The following is a 17,043-nucleotide window of genomic DNA, read 5'->3' as shown; positions in this document are numbered from 1 at the left end:
TATGAAAAGTTTATGAAAATGTCTATGTTTAAAGTTGATGCATCATTATGGAAATGTTTTTGTTTAAAGTTCATGCATCATGAAAATGTTTTCGAAAATGTTATTGTATAAAGTTATGCATCTTCATGAAAACGATATTTTAAGTACAAGTATTTTTCACTGTTTTATGAGATCTGAAACACCCCACTCCCATGACAATAACATTTAAAAGAAATGACATACGCGGAAGCCTTAACATTGAAAATGGAAAGAACAATATACCATATGTATCATAAACATTTTTCAAAACTAGTATGCCTAACCATTCACAAAATATCAACAAAAATAAATCCAAAAGCCAACATAAATTTCGAATACCCCATAAATTCCAATATAAAAGTTTCATAACAAAAGTTCAAAAGTTTCCCTTCCATTGCTATATGACTTCTCCCTCCTCGGACAATCCGCATCAATCCTTTTTATCACCTGCTTCACATGACATTAACTGGAATGAGATAAAACTCAGTAAGCAGAAAGCTGTACATAACAAGTACATATACATGGGCTTGGCTTGAAATATGGCTATAGCAATGGCAATGAACTATGAATAATACCATCTTCAATGAACAATAGATAACTAAGCAATATAGATGGTATTTCATGGCATGAATTAAAAGTAAGGAAATGATAATTCTGTGACCTGTGACCTGTGACTGGAGAGTATCTCTTTGATATAAATATATATCAAAACTGTGAGAGATACTCATAATCATGTGATTGGCCAATGACATGCATGAATTAACTATCATTTCCTTGGCTTTGGTCATGGGAAATTTCATTGAGGCAATTTAACAAATACTTGGTAGACAGCAATAAAGTACTAGCTCCTTAACAATGAATTCAATGAAATTATTGGCTCAATAAACAAATAACAATACATACATAAATAAATTAACAATGGAAGGAGCTAAACATCAATAAACATGGCTTATATACATATATATCATGTGAGCATTAAAAAGGAAGCTTCTATACAACCACAAGCACAATGGAGGCTAATGATGATCTTGAAGGAAATCCTACAGCCAAATTACACAATACAACCAACAATCATCACCAATAATCCAATGAATCAATAAACACGACTTAACCCTTCAATAAAACCAACCCTTCTAAGCTCCAAAATAATATAACCCTTACTTTGTAGTTTGAATTCTAAGGTAGGAGCAACTAAGAAATACTTATAATCCTTGCACTTGGAGTAGAGAATTGGATAGAAGAAAACCTTGAGGGAAAAGGGTTTGAATCGATGGAAGAGAAAGGAGAAAGGTAGGAAATGTGTAGAAGAGTCTAGAGTAAAGTTTATGTTATGCATGTTCATATGAATATGTTGAGGATAATATGAAAAGGTTTACGAAAATATTTATGAAAAGTTTATGAAAATGTCTATGTTTAAAGTTGATGCATCATTATGAAAATATTTTTGTTTAAAGTTCATGCATCATGAAAATGTTTACGAAAATATTATTGTATAAAGTTATGCATCTTCATGAAAACGATATTTTAAGTACAAGTATTTTTCACTGTTGTATGAGATCTGTATATGTAGTACTTATTATCAAGATTATGGTGTGTTGAGTCTTTAGACTCATTAAGTGTGATTGATGCAGGTGATTATGATAATAATGTTAATGGAGGTCTTGATGGTTGACTTTGCTGGACTGAAGGTGCACATAACCCGAGGACCGACGCTAGTTTTCTGCACTAGTTATGAGTTATGATTTTAAGTTATGTTAAAGATATTTTTACGACGATTTATTTATGAGTGATTTTTGAGAGGTTATAGTATGAGCTATACTTTTCAAATAATGTTTTTGGATCGATAAAATAGTTGGTTGTTTTTTTTTTTAAAATGGTTCCAAAATATTTGATGAATCGGCCGAATGCTATGTGAGGTTTTAAAAAAAAAAATTTAGCACAGTTTAAGGAAACGAGTAGCAGACGTTTCAAACATATATGCATGTTAAATTTTATAAAGTTATGAGAATATGAAACGTTGAAGGAAGTGAAGCAGTTGTGACTAATACGATGTTATGTTGTAGATATCGTGAGGGTTATGGTCCCACTGGGAGCCCGACGATCGTGTTTCCGTGGATACGAATATGTATATGTGTACGATGATATTTTAATACATAAGGCCAATGCCCAGTTGACCGGTGAGAGTGTCGCTGGTGTCCCCACCGCTCAGTACTGTGGTTACATGTAGATGGATCAATCGCCCAACACGTAGACGTAGACGTAGATGTTGACGAACAAGAAAGTCACAATTAACGATCTGAATTCAACGAAAGGAAAAAGAAATACGTATATGTTGATGATAATATAAATATGAATATGAATATATTGAGGATGATATGAATATGTTTATGAAAATGGACCATGAAAATGTTTTTAAAGTTTATGCATCATGAAAATGTTACAAAAATGTTAATGTTTGAAGTTTATGCATCTTCATGAAAACGGTATTTTAAGTACAAGTATTTTCACTATTGTATGTGATTTTTATACGTATTATTTGATATCAAGAATATGATGTGTTGAGTCTTTAGACTCACTAGGTGTGATTGATGCAGGTGAGTGTGATAATAATGTTAATGGAGGCCTTGATGGTTGACTTTGCTGGACCGAAGGTGCACATAACCCGAGGACCGACGCTAGTTTTCCGCACTAGTTATGATTTATGATTTTAAGATTTTGTTAATGATATTTTATGACTTTTATTTATGTTTATGAGGGGTTTTTGAGAGGTTATAGTATGTGATTTATTTTTCAAATAATGTTTTTAATTTTTGTAAAAGTTTGACGATTTTACGATTTAAACTATTTTCCTTTGATTTTTAAATGGTAGTAGGTGGTTTTATTTTAAAATGATGTCAAATATATTTTATGGCTCGACCGAATGCTATGTGAGGTTTTTTTTATATATATAAAAAATTTTCTAGCACGTTTTTAATCAATAAGAATGATAGACGTTTCAATTGGTATCAGAGCAAAGGTCCTGTAAAGGGTTGTGCCACCATCAGTGCCGGGAAGCTCAATCGTTAAGCCTTAAACTTGTAAGTTTAAATGCTTTATATGATTTTATGATGTTACCTGCATGACTACATGAATTACATGTTTACGCCACATGTTTTATGATTATATATGATTTATATGCTTTAGAATTTTTATACGTGTTACGATATGAAATAAGAAATTATTTGATTTCAATGCATGTTGGCTTTGTGGTGGAATTTAACTATGTGGATTTTTGGGTTTTAGTATTGACATTCTACTTTTTGGGCCATAAGAAATCGTGAATATTATAAATGTTTTTGGGACACAAAGATTTTCTAAGAAAATATTTATGATACGTGGTTACTAGTTGAATTAATTTTTGGGAATTACTCAAAGTAATAAGGATTCGAAGACTGCGATTATATTTGGAAGTAAGAAAATGTATAAATTGTGATTTTTGATGAAATGTAAAATTGGTTATGAGAATTGATTTTGGGTGAATAAGTTTAAAATTTTTGAAATTTCGTTATGGGAAACCTGTAGAAGGAAATTAAGAATACCAAAACTTTTTTGGGTTAATTGTACGATTTTCGAAATTTAAGGACCTACTGGATGATTTTTGAGGAAATTAGGAATTAATTTTGCATTTGTTAAGGAATTTGGGGACTAGTTTAACAATAAGTGCGAATTGAATGGGTTAAATAGTAAGAATTTTGATGATATAGACTTTTAAGAATATTTGGAACCTTGTGATATTTTGGTTATAATGTTATAAGGAATGATAATAAAGAGTTTTTAATGATGAATCAATATTAAGCTTAAAAAATCTAAGCGTTAGCGGATGCGTTTGAGATTTTAATGTTGAATTATGATAAGTTGATGAACATTTTGGGTATAATATAAGGAAAGTAATATACGATAAGTGTGAGCATCCATATTTTAATATTGAGAATTTTAATAAAATTTGAAATTCGAGGTTATAATAACATAGCACTAAGTCATTATGGGTCTTTTTAAATTGCGATTTGCAAATAAGGATGTAGAAGGGACATTTAATTGGGATCAAGGAGATGTAAGGACATTCTAGAACTTAAGTTTTATCAGAGTAGTGCAGCGGAAGCGTTGATTTTTGGGATACTAGAACTAAGTCCAAACTTTTGATTATCGAGGATAAGCGAATTTCAGGGACGAAATTCAATTTAAGGGGGGAAGATTGTAACGCCCCGAAAATTTAAAGGTCCACGCGAACCACATGCATACAAGTTATTAAATTCACTTGTATTTTAATTAAATGTTTTAATTGCATTGATTAAATATGTTGTGCATGTTGACATATTTAAAATATACTTTTCCACATGGTTGCATTAAAATATATTTTTTTTAAAAGATTATTCGAGTTGCGATCGAGGTACGGAGACCGATGACTGAAAAATTGTAAAATATTTTTATTAAATAATTGTTTTTAATTACTTAAAATATGGGTGATGCTTTTTATTATTTTTGAAAATAAAGGGGTTTTAGGTGATTTTATATGCCGGGACGTAAATTTTATCGGTGTTAGTTTTTCAACAAAACTTTGAACGTTTTAGCAACCCGGCTAATGAATTCACAAACTTTATTAAACAAATTTATTTTTAATATTTTAATTAAGCACTAATGGGCCTAATTAACCCCACTAATGGGCCTAAGCTTGATTAAGGTGTAATTAACTATATATTAGGCATTAGACCTACCCCAACTTATTATGATACACGCCCCACACCCCAATAATTGAAAAACTCCTCCCCCACCAGCAATTCTTCATGGCACACACACAATTTTGAAAAGAAACTTTTGAAGGTTGCAAAGAAAATTCAAGCCAAGGATCTTCGGGTCGTCGTTCTTCAATCGTCAACGAATAATCGTGCACGCCATAATTCTCCTTTTACTCATCCATCACACTATAGTATTTATTTAATTGTGTTTTGTGATGAAACTTAAAATTAATAATTTATTGTATGTTAAAACCTGTATTTTAAAATTTAAGTTTCATTAAAATTATAAAATTATGTTATTTTAGTATTGTTTGTTTATATTTAATTATCTTACTAAATATGTTTTATTTTCAGGTTTTCAGCGTGTTGGTAGAATAATGATAACTCAAGCTAGAAAATTCAAATGGAGGTGACTCAAACATGTTCGGAATCCTTGAGAAATTATCTACAACTTTGCAGAAGACATGATTGCCTAAAAAAATTCTTAAGATGATCAAATTGTGCAAATATCAAAAGGAGGACAAATTTACTTTTACTATTACCTGCATATAGTAAAAATATCATAACTATTTCAATATTTAACCAAATGAGGTGAACCAAGTGGCCAAATTCATCTACAGACAATTCCCCACATGTTTGCCATTTTGAGCAGAGTCAAATTCGGTGATTAAAGTCATGGAACAAAGCATTGAAAGAAGGGACATGGAATTGAACTTGGAAGAGACAAAGAATACTATTGCAACTACATGGCATTAATAAAAATTTTGACCCTTTCTCTCATTTGGCCTATAAATAGAGGCCTTGTGCTAGCTTGAGAATCATTCTATCTCATTGTAAAATATAGTGTGAGTGTGTATCAAAGTTCTAAGTTCCAATATATTTTCTTTCATGTTCTCAACTATGAGTGATATTTTAGTGTTGATCAAAAGTAATCTTATGGCAAGCTAAATCTATTATGTCAAGGTGAAGAGGATGCATTCTTGGTGAAGTAAGATTGTTTATATTTTGTATATTCTTTCTTTATTTTTTTTCATTTAGCTAACTTATTTTTATTGTAGGTATAAAAATGAATTATTTGTTGTTATCAATTTACATCAAATGCTTGATACCATTAAAGTGGTTATCTTGATTTGTTGTTTAATTTTGATACAATAAATATTTCATCACTTATTATTATATATATATATATATTTATATAATAATATCATAATATTTCATTTAGACGATACTGTGGCTCTGCCGGTTGTTCTAAATGAAATATTATGATTTAATACTAACATCTAACAATCTAACATTTACTTTATCGCAACTAACTTTTATTTTTCGCATCTAACTTTTACTTTCTCGCAACTAACTTTTACTTTATCGCAACTAACATTTACTTTATCGCAACTAACTTTTACTTTACCGCAACTAACTTATTAAATCAATATATTTAATTTAGGCAATAGCGTGGCTCTGCCGGTTGTTCTAAATGAAATATAATGATTTAATTTAACATTTACTTTATGCAATTATTTATTTATATAGTCATAATTATAATCATAGGTACCATATATAAAATATCGGTTAATTCAGTATTTTCTATAGTGGGAACTATATTATATTATGTGTGTGTTTAATTTTTTGGAACCATTATTTATGGTGGTTTCTTTTGTTTTACTTTTAGTTAAACAATATTACATAAACCAAGAATAAATCCTCAAGCCTTGACAAAGTTTATAATTTGTAAACTTAATTCTTGCATTTGGTAATCTATAAATTAATAAATTTGAACTCAAAATAACCTCTCTGTGGATCGATCTCGTACTTACAAATTATATTACTTGCAGACAACCTACACTTGGGTGAATTATTATTTAAGTTGTAGCAAGTTTTTGGCGCCGTTGCCGGGGAGGTATAAATTAAGTTTATATTTGTTAATTATGTTTTATTTATAAGTATTGTGTTGTTTTTTTTTGTATGAGTATTTGGAGTCGAAAAAAAGTGGTAGACTTATTCGAGTATTTGAAAATAATTTAAACATGGATGATAATTCAAATAATCAAGATAATAATAATAATAATAATAATCAAGAACATGATCAATTAAGAACACTTAGGCACCATATGAACCCTATTAGAACTAGTGCCCCATCTTGTTTAGTTTTTCCTCCTGATGCATCTAATTTAACTTCAAACCTCAAATTATTCAACTTTTACCAAATTTTCATGGTTTAGATTCTGAAAATCCATATTTGCATCTAAGAGAATTTGAGGAAGTTTGTAACACTTATAATGATCAAAATTGTAGCATGGATATAGTTCGATTAAAGCTTTTCTCTTTTTCTTTAAAAGATAAAGCTAAAACATGGCTACAAAATTTAAGATCAAGTTCAATAAGATCATGGGAAGAAATGCAACAACAATTTCTCAAAAAGTTTTTCCCTTCCCATAGAACAAACTCTTTTAAAAGACAAATTACAACTTTTTCTCAAAAACAAGGAGAAACGTTTTATCAATGTTGGGATAGATATAAAGAATTACTTAATACATGCCCACATCATGGTTTTGAAACATGGAGAATAGTTTCTCACTTTTATGAAGGTCTAATACCTAAAGATAGGCAAATGATAGAATTCATGTGTAATGGAACTTTTGAAGATAAAAACCCAAATGAAGCTATGGAATATTTGGATTCATTAGCAGAAAATGCTCAAAATTGGGATAATATAGGCACAATAGAACCACCAACAACTAAAAACAATAATTCAACAAATGGGGGTGGTATCTATTGTAGAACCCGTAAGTCAGTAGACGTATAAGCCATGCATAATTCTAGATTTTTAAATTTAATTGACTTCATTGCATGATTATTTTAAATGCAATTGTTTGAAGTTAATTATTTTATTATTTCAGTTCAGTAGTTTGATTTTTAGCATTTCAGTTATTTCAGTGAGGCCGGACCGGAGTTGGAGTTTTGAGATAGAATTTAAGATTCGAGAAATATTTCCAGAAGTTAATTTAGCTAGCAACCAAGTTCATTTAAGTTAGAAAGGGAGGTTTGAGGATTTAATTTAATTATTTGAGGTGATTAAGAAATGAACTCATTTAAGTTATTTAATTAAGGGGTTAGCTCACTAAAATTATTTAAAGGATTAGTAAGGCTTTCAAAGATTATTAGTTGACTAGATAATCAACATTTCCCTTTATTTTATCATGCATTTTTCGGCCACCCTTAGTGCTAGAAGATTCATTTTTCAACTCATCAACTTTGACCAATTCTTTGCATGTAATTAGTAGGATAATTCTAGGATTTTTGGGAGCACAATTTAATTAATTAATGGACATATCCTAGACTAGAAAATAAGCAAAATTTCGGCCACTACCTCCTAGAAGCATCCACCAACTCATTTGATATCAATTCAAAATTTAAAATTCAAAGGGAGTGGACTTGGTCTTGATTCTTCCTTATATTGTGCACCCTTCTCCTCACCCCTCATAACCATTTTTCCCCCCCTCTCCTTTTCGAAAATTCAGAGTGAATTCACACTCATTTTCAGTAGAAAAATCGTGAGGTACCTAGCCAAAAAGAAGAGAGAAAAATCGAGAGCAAGGTAAGGTAGAAAAGAGAAGCGCTCCACCTCCTCCGTGCCGCGTCGTCGTTGTTTCGTTCGTTTTCTTTCGAAACGAAACCAGGCATGTCTAGATTCTTTGTAAACCTCAATCAAGTCATATTATCATTTATTTTTCAGTACATGATCATGTTTATTCAAGTAAAAATCGAGATCCATGTCAAAACATTTTGAAACCACACATGCAGAATTTTCGAATTCCTTGGCAAGCTTCACGGTTTCGTTTGGTTTGTGAGTTTCAGGTATTGGATCGACTCCAGGCTCCCAAGGCGGCTTATATACATGTAGTAGGATGCATTAGGACCATGTTGGTCCATTCAAACCAGCCCCATGCTTGCTGGAAATTCAGAATGACAGCAAGTCCCCATAGGTGCAGAAATGTTGTTCGAAAAATTCAGTTTCTTGTCATGGAGGAAGGATCTGATCTTGGCTGCCCCAAAGGCCTATAGCCATGGTTGGATCACTTCCCTAGCAAGTCTAAGACGTGACTAAGTTGCCCTTTTGGTGGCTTGGTCCATGGTTCATCGGTTTTTAATAAAAACATTACAACAGCCCCTATACCCCTTCGGCTACTTCGGTTGGACAGCTTTTGGTTTCGGTTTGTGTTTGCTTGGTGTGGATCTTGGTTGGCCTATGGCCCTTAGCCACGGTTCATATCATGCTCCTAGATGTCTAGATTGTGCCATGGTCAATCAAATGGCCATTGGAACGACACGAGACATCGATCATAGCATAAACACTACACACGCATGCACGTTGCTCTCGGTTGGACCCTTCGGTTGAGTTATGGTGTGATGCGGATTGTGGCTGGCCTAGGGCCCTTAGCCATGGTTCAAATCATTCCTTGGGATGTTGGTAAGAGTCTCTGGTCGGTGGTTCACTCCCCTAATGGCCGATAGTCTCGAAACCAACGCAAGTCTTGTAGTTGCGCAGCTGCTGGAAATTACAGCAAGTTGCTGTGTCGGTTCAGAGGCTCGTTCGAGTTCTTGGTTGGCTTTTAGCCCATGGCCTTGGACTGGACAGTGCCTCATTGAGTTAGGAAGGTCATGTTTTCGACCGTTTGTCATTTGGATCATTTTTGAGGTCGTACGAGAATTTACGGTGCAATGTGCCAAGTTGACTCTCGAAAGAGCGTTTCGTGTTTTGGCCTCCATTCCACCTAGATTTCGACCCTATCATTTTAGGAACATTATTTTATGATTTTTCAGCGTATTTTAATCATGACTATACGTCGGTTCAGTGTCGGTTCAAGTTGGCTCGGAGTCATGATTAAATGCGAAGTCATTAGGCGTCATAGTCGCATCTTTTGAACATAAATTGCGTAGTTGGTCAAGTTTAAGCTATTGCATATTTTTCATGGCACAGTTAGGTTCCAGCGAGCCTGGGAACGATCCAATCCAATCCAGTTGGTAAAATTACGGGACATTTTCATTATGCCAGTTAATTATTTTACGTGCATTAAATAGAAAATGATTATTTTTGAGATTTATGCGATATGGCTTGTGGTTCATTCGCTATGTGGGAGTGTTATTTTATACGGTCGCCAGTGACCAATCAGTTCAGTATGGTACCACCCGGTCGCCAGTGACCGGCCAGCTCAGTTCAGTTTCAGCCTCCCCGGTAGCCAGTTACCGATCAGTTCAGCTTAGTGCAGTGGCCACAGGCGTAAAACATAATCTCAACAAAAATTTTACCAGATATTTCAGTACAGGCTCCAAGGAGCAAATATTTTTACAGTGATTTCCAGTTCAGTTATGCACGTATTATAATTGCTCAGTACAGATTATTTTCAGTATGCCTCAGAACAGGATATGTTAACTCATGCATATTTTAAATTCAGATTTTTACTCGTTACCTGCGATATATCCATGCTGAGTCTTTAGGCTCACTAGACTTGATTGTTGTAGGTACTGATGAGGCCAGGGCCGAGGGTGGGGACCAGTGAGCCAGCTTGGGTCGGCAGTAGTGGCACCCGAGGACCTCAGAGCAGCAGTTGTTATTTCTTTTCGCAAACAATTTTATCAGTCGTTGGATATTTTTAAATCGTTGTTGTTGGCAAAACTTTAATTTTCTTCCGCTGCAATATTTTGAAATATTGAACTTGATTCACCAGTGATTTTATGAATGAGGCCATTTAAGTTCTTTTAAAAAGAAAATTTTTGATTTTCCGCAAATTTTCAAGAAAGGAGTTTTAGGCCCTTCACATCTATAATCTTAAAGATGATATAGATATTCAAGCTAAACTTGCATCTTTAGCAAGAAAAATTGAGTCATTAGAAATGAAAAAGAGTGGTCAATTAAAAAGTATTCAAGAAATTGTTTGTCATATATGTGATACACAAGATCATGCTACAAAAGATTGTCCAACATTACCTTCATTTAAAGAATGTCTCCATGAACAAGCAAATTATGTTAACAATTACAAAAACCAATACTAGATCCTTTTTCACCATCATATAATCCTGGATGGAAAAATCATCCTAATTTTAGTTGGAGGAATGATAATAATGCACAACCGTCACAACAATATTTCAAAATAACCAAAATCATCAAGGTTATATTCCTTATGTTACACCTCCAAGAAAAAACTTTGAAGATGTAATTCATGCATTTATCCAAAAGCAAGAGTCTATCAATATTCAAAACAGTCAATCTATGAGTGATTTGAAAGAAACTCTTGCAAAATTTGCATCTGCACTTAATATTCATGAAAAATGAAAATTTCCATCTCAACCTCAACCTAATCCTAAAAATCAAAATCAAGAATTAAAAAATGAAAAAATTGATCAAATAAAATCTGTTATTACCCTTAGAAGTGGTAAAATAGTTAATGATCCATATAGTAATGAAAACAAGGATCATTTAAAATCAAAGAGTAAGGATGATAATCCTGATACTTTTGAGAATGATGATACCTTAAATTTTAAGAATAATATGGTGAAGGCTAAATCATCTGAAATAGTAAATAAGTCAAATAAACCTCCACCATTTCCTCATGCATTAACAAATCATAAAAAACAAAAAAGTGATTCTGATATCTATGAAGTTTTTAAACAAGTGAAGATAAATATTCCATTATTAGATGCTATTAAACAAGTACCTTCTTATGCAAAATTTTTAAAAGACTTATGTACTGTAAAGAGAAAATTGCATGTGAAGAAAAAAGCATTCTTGGCTAAACAAGTAAGTTCTATTCTTCAAAATAATTCTAGTTTAAAATATAAAGATCCTGGTTGTCCAACAATTTCATGTATTATTGGAGAAAATAAAATTAAAAAAGCTTTGTTGGATTTGGGAGTAAGTGTGAATTTACTTCTTTATTCAGTATATGAAAAACTTAATTTAGGAGAATTAAAACTCACTTCTGTTACTCTCTTACTGGCGGATAGGTCAATCAAAATACCTAGAGGTATTGTAGAAGATGTGTTGGTTCAAGTTGATAAATTCATATATCCTGTAGATTTTATTGTTTTGGATACACAACCAATAGAAGTACATAATGAAATTCCAGTAATATTGGGACGACCATTTCTAGCAACTTCAAATGCTTTAATTAATTGTCGAAATGGAATAATGAAATTGTCTTTTGGAAATATGACTCTAGAACTTAATGTGTTAAATTTATGTAAACAACCAAGTATTAATGAAAATGAATATGATAATGAAATTGAACCAATTGTGGAAGAAAATATACAAGAAAAAAACTTAAATCAACAATCTGAAATTTTTTCAATAGAAGGTTTTGAGTCTAAAAATAATTTTAAAGAAGATGATAATACAAAACTTGAATTAAAAGTTTTACCATTAGAATTGAAATATGTATTTCTTGGTGAAAATAAAACATTTCCTGTTGTAATTTCTTCCACTCTTTTGCCAAATCAAGAAGAAGATTTGATTAAATTACTTAAAAAATATAAAAATGAAATTGGATGGACTTTGAAAGATATAAAAGGTATGAATCCTTTAATTTATACACATAAAATTCACTTGAAAGAAAATGCTAAAACATATCAACAACCACAAAGAAGGTTAAATCCACATATGAAGGAAGTTGTTAAGAATGAAGTATTAAAACTATTAGACGCTGGAATTATCTATCCAATTTCAGATAGTAAATGGGTAAGTCCAACACAAGTAGTACCTAAAAAGTCCGGCATCACTGTTATAAAAAATGAAAAGGGAGAGTTATTACAAGCTAGGATTCCATCTAGTTGGCGTATGTGTATTGATTATAGAAAATTAAATGATGCAACTAGAAAAGATCATTTCCCACTACCATTTTTAGATCAAATTCTAGAAAAAGTAGCAGGAAATTCTTATTACTATTTTCCTGATGGGTATTCGGGGTATTATCAAATACCTCTATCATTAGAAGATCAAGAAAAAACTACTTTTACTTGTCCTTTCGGAACTTTTGCATTTAAAAGAATGCCATTTGGTTTATGTAATGCTCCGGCTACTTTTCAAAGATGCATGTTAAGTATTTTCAGTGATATGATTGAAGAATATGTAGAAGTTTTTATGGATGATATAACTGTTTTTGGAAACTCATTTGAAAATTGTCTTAAAAATTTAGAAGAAGTATTAAAAAGATGTGAAGAAAAAAATCTTGTTTTAAATTGGGAAAAATGTCATTATATGGTTAAATCTGGGATTGTTTTAGGACATGTGATATCTGAAAAAGGAATTGAAGTTGATAAAGCCAAAGTTGATGTTATTGCTAATTTAACATCACCAAAAACGGTCAAAGAAGTTCGATCATTCTTGGGTCATGCAGGATTTTATAGAAGGTTTATAAAAAATTTCAGCATAATATCTAAACCAATTTCAAATCTTTTAACAAAAGATACACAATTTGAATGGACTCAGAAATGTGAAAATGCTTTTAAAAAAATTATTAATCTTTTAGTTACATCACCTATTTTACAACCTCCAGATTGGTCTTTACCATTTGAATTAATGTGTGATGCAAGTGATTATGCTATAGGAGCTGTGTTAGGACAAAGAAAAGAAGGAAAACCTTATGCAATCTATTATGCTAGTAGAACCTTAAATAGTGCCCAAATAAATTATTCAACTACTGAAAAAGAATTACTTTCAGTAGTATTTGCATTAGATAAGTTTCGATCTTATTTAATTGGTTCTAATACTATTGTTTACACCGATCATTTTGCCATAAAATATTTATCAAATAAACAAGATGCTAAGCCAAGATTAATACGGTGGATTTTATTGTTACAAGAATTTGATATTATAATTAAAGATAAAAAAGGAAAAGAAAGTGTTGTAGCCGATCATTTATCTAGAATAATGACTGAATCATCTCATAATGAAATACCAATAAATGAAAATTTTCCAGATGATCAGTTGTTTTATGCTACTATTATGCCCTGGTTTGCTAACATTGTAAATTTTCTTGTGACAAATAAAATGCCTTCTCATTGGAACTCACAGGATAAGAATAAATTCTTGATAGAAGTTAAAAAATTTTATTGGGATGATCCTTACTTATTTAAGTATTGTCCTGACCAAATTTTTCGACGATGCATACCCGACAATGAAGTAAGTAATGTTATTAAATTTTGTCATTCTGAAGCATGTGGAGATCATTTTTCATCCAATAAAACAGCTACAAAAATCTTACAATGTGGATTTTATTGGCCGTCTTTATTCAAAGATACGCATTTATTTTGCAAATCTTGTGAAAACTGTCAGAAGATGGGATCAATTTCAAAACGAAACATGATGCCTTTAAATCCAATCATAATTATTGAAATATTTGATAGTTGGGGGATAGATTTTATGGGTCCATTTCCATTATCTTTTGGATATAAGTACATTTTAGTCGCTGTTGATTATGTTTCAAAATGGATTGAAGCAATTGCATGTAGAACTAATGATCATAAAGTTGTTATAAAATTTTTAAAAGAAAATATTTTTAGCCGATTTGGAATACCTAGAGCAATAATTAGTGATGGGGGAAGTCATTTTATAAATAAATCATTTTCCTCTTTGTTAAGAAAATATGGCATTACACATAAAGTTTCTACCCCATATCATCTTCAAAGTAATGGTCAAGTTGAACTTGCAAATAGAGAAATAAAACAAATTTTAGAAAAAACAGTTAATCCAAATCGAAAAGATTGGTCTTTAAGATTAACTGATGCATTATGGGCATATAGAACTGCATTTAAAACATCATTAGGGATGTCACCATATAGGTTAGTTTTTGGTAAGTATTGTCATTTACCGGTTGAACTTGAACATAAAGCTTATTGGGCAATTAAAACATTTAATATTAATTTAGATGATGCATCTAAATTAAGAAAATTGCAAATAAATGAACTTGAAGAATTAAGAAATGATGCATATGAAAATTCAAAGATTTATAAAGATAAAACTAAAGCCTTTCATGATAAAAATATTATGAGAAAGTCATTTGAAATTGGACAAAAAGTTTTGCTTTATAATTCTCGTTTGCATTTATTTTCAGGTAAACTAAGATCGAGGTGGTCAGGACCATTTATAGTCAAATTTGTTTATCCTCATGGTGCTGTTGATATTGAAAATCCTAAAAATAATGACGTGTTTAAAGTTAATGGGCAAAGACTTAAGCCTTTTATAGAAAATAAAATTCTTAATAATGAGTTTATGCCTTTATATGATCCACAATAGTTGTTTGATATTTTCATTTTGTTTTGCAGATTCTAGTTCATTTCCCGGTTAAGTGGCGGATAACGGTACTCCGTGACTGTTTAAGTCGGTTTCTTCAGTTTTCCCAAAATAATTGAAATATATATAATAATAATAATATGGATGCGGGTATTATGAATCTTCATAAATATTTTGCTTGTTTACTTGATAATGCGTTGAAAAAAATTTATAAAGCTAGATGTGAGCGGCTAAGGTTGATGATGTCATATGGCATACCGAATGATGTCCGTTTGATAATTGAAGCAAAAGTCCGATTGTTTGGGGAAGCAAGTGAATTAATAATAAGACATATGCCAGGATTTGGTAAAAGCACATATGCCAAAAAGCGAAGAGCTAAACGTATAGGCGGATGTCATAAATGTGGAAGGTGGACTTGTAAAAGAAAATGCAAAAATGTTGGAATGACATCAATGAATAGAGAAGATAAAATTTTATTCGTTAAGAATGGTCTGAGTAAAGAGCCTTTGGATAATTTTCTAGAGGTTCTTGATACGCATTCTAATGGGTACGTGCAAAATGAACTTCTTAAATTATGGTGGCAATTTCAACAGGAGGAATATCAATATGGACAGTGGAATCAGCCTTACAAAGATCCTACTGTAGTAACGCATATCTATTTAGATAAGTAAATATATATACACAATTTCGTCTTGGGAATCTGACGTTAAAAGACCCTGTTTGCCAATTTATAAGAAAATTGGATGGGAAGCATATCCTCGACTCATAGAAGGCGTTGAAGCCATTACTGAACGTAAAATCAGAGGAAGATGTGAGCCACAATCACAACTACGCTGTATATATTTGTTTTAATTTTGTCATTTTTATTTTCTTTTAATAATAATAATTTCCTGTTCAAATATTGACTTTGGCATGTTACGCTTATAAATTCATATGATGTGATCTAACAAATACAGAAAACATATTTCTCAACATGTCAACGTCCACGGTAAGTAAAATCAAAAATATTTGTGTATTTTGTGGATCTAGTGCAGGAAAAGATTTAATTTATGAAGAAGTAGCAGAAAATCTTGGAATAACACTTGCTAAAAAAAAGATTCATTTGGTATATGGTGGTGGTAAAGTTGGCCTCATGGGAAAAGTTGCAAAAGCTGCGCATGCAGGTGGAAGTGAAGTTTTAGGCATTATTCCGATTACCTTAGCCAATCTTACAGGACCAACAATAGGAGAAGAAATGAAAGTGGACAACATGTATGAACGAATCACTCAAATGATTGAACATTCAGATGCTTTCATTGCTTTGCCAGAAGGTTTCGGTACTTTGGAAGAAATATTTCATACTGTTTGTTGGGCACAATTAAATATCCACAATAAGCCAATTGGTTTGTTAAATGTTAACACTTATTATGATAAACTGTTATCGTTTCTTGATGATGTTGTGGAACATGGATTTATTACATTAGCTTCGCGAAGGATGTTAGTTTCTGCTACATGTGAAGGTGAACTTATTGATTTAGTGCAAGGATTTAGTCATGAACCAGATCCATCATTATCTTAACTTAATTGGCCAACATCCAAGAGTAAGAAAAGAAAATTCATGTGATGCTAAACTTGTGATTCAACGGTATGTTTTAATGTTTTTCTTTAAGGTATGAATAATTTCTTATTCTCCTCTTAGTTTTTTTTATATAAAAAATTAAAATATATACTTATATATAGTTTTAATAATAATAATTTTTAGTTCAATGTCGAGTAAGGTGTCAGTAATGCACCTGAGACGCATTAGTTAATAATTATTGGAAAATCACAATACACTAGATTTTAATATTCATTATATTCAAAATACAGACTAAAAGAAAAATTAGTTTTTCATATGTACCAATTTATATATATATTTTGATCAATTAATATAAAATATATAATAGATGTGTTCATATATATATATATATATATATATATAATTGTATG

General features: G+C 31.4%; 1 non-coding gene across 1 annotated transcript; it reads right to left on the bottom strand.

Moving 5' to 3' along the window:
* Positions 1–7,229: 7,229 nt before the first annotated feature.
* LOC142547876 (small nucleolar RNA R71) lies at positions 7,230–7,340 on the bottom strand. The gene has a single exon (XR_012820768.1). It is a non-coding gene; the product is annotated as a small nucleolar RNA R71 (small nucleolar RNA).
* Positions 7,341–17,043: the final 9,703 nt, after the last annotated feature.

The sequence above is a fragment of the Primulina tabacum genome, chromosome 5 (assembly GCF_025594145.1).
Source record: "Primulina tabacum isolate GXHZ01 chromosome 5, ASM2559414v2, whole genome shotgun sequence".
Lineage (NCBI taxonomy): Eukaryota > Viridiplantae > Streptophyta > Magnoliopsida > Lamiales > Gesneriaceae > Primulina > Primulina tabacum.
The sequence above is the reverse complement of the archived record's forward strand: the minus strand, read 5'-3'. Positions and strand labels throughout refer to the sequence as shown.